Consider the following 1,412-nt stretch of genomic DNA (forward strand, 5'->3'; position numbering starts at 1 on the left):
ACTAGTACAGTGTTGGATTTTAAAAACTCCAGACACGGTCCCTGTGGAGTGGAGCCCCTGCCAACAGATTCAGATTCATTCAGAGTCATCTGCATCTTCTCATTTTAAAATTTATAGTTATTCCACTTCTTTTATTATTTTATTTTTTATATTATTTTATATTATTTTTCTTCCCTGTCTACAGCTGGACTGATGTAATTTCCCCCTTACTGTACAGCCCCAGGGATTCTGAAGGTCACTGAATTGTTTCTACTATTTTAATAGTTACTCTGCAAACGTCAACGTGCGTCCTAACTTAGGGTCTTAAGTCATCATGATCTTTATTATCTTCGCAAACCACACAGAAGTCAGGCGCACTTTCATTCCAGGCACAGCAAAGACATACACAGATCTTGGGTTTCCTGGTGAAAAGCCAATACTGGCCTTGGTCCATTTGAGTTCTATCTTGATGTTTTTAACATCACAAACACAGATATTCTTCTCACTGTTTCAGACGTAGTTACTCATCACTTCATCTTTTCGTGATAGTCTCTTCTTGCACTGAGACCTTCCTTCTGAAGTCATTCTTCTTGAAATGGAACCTTTAGCAGCTCCTTCCGTGAGAGGGTCTTTCAGTAGTAAAAGCTCTCCATTTTTTTGTCTAAAAACGTCTTCATGTCCTTCTCTTTCCTGGAAGGTAGCTTTGCCGGATACACAATGCCAGACTGGCTCTCGTTTCTGAAGAGGTTACCGTCTTGCAGCCTCTGCCGCACAACGTCACACCTGCCCGTTCTCCCTTCCCGGGAAACCCGGCGCTTCCCCGACGGCTTTCCAGGTCCTCGGCACTGGTGTGGGCCCTTCCCTATACTGTTTGTCCGGGCACCCTGAGTCCCTGGAGTCAGCTGCCCGCGTCAATCTGGAAGGCATCATCACTTGTCCCTCTGCGTTCTCTTTCATGTCTCAGAATTTAGGGTGGGTAAAGTTGAGCTATTTTCTCTTTTTTTTTTTTTTTCTCTAAATTCATTTATTTGACAGAGATCACATGGAGGCAGAGAGGCAGAGAGAGAGAGAGAGAGAGAGAGGAGAGCAGGCTCCCCGCTGAGCAGAGAGCCCGATGCGGGACTCGATCCCAGGACCCTGAGTTCATGACCCGAGCCGAAGGCAGCGGCTTCACCCACGGAGCCCCCCGGGCGCCCCTGGAGCTCTTTTCTCTGTTCCCCTTTTCACCAGGCTGTCTCCCTGGACAAGGTACTTTCTGGGAGTTGGCTTTCCTTAGTCGGCTCTCCAATGTGTCACACCACAATTCCGGGGCAACGAGAGCATCCAGAAAATGTGACACCCGGCTCTTTCCTCACACCTGCCTGGGACACTGATGGGTGCTCTTCCCTTGTGCTCCTTTCCTTGACTTAAACCCAGTAAGCTCACTGTCTAGC

This window comes from Mustela nigripes, chromosome 6 (assembly GCF_022355385.1).
Source record: "Mustela nigripes isolate SB6536 chromosome 6, MUSNIG.SB6536, whole genome shotgun sequence".
In the NCBI taxonomy this organism is placed as follows: Eukaryota; Metazoa; Chordata; class Mammalia; order Carnivora; family Mustelidae; genus Mustela; species Mustela nigripes.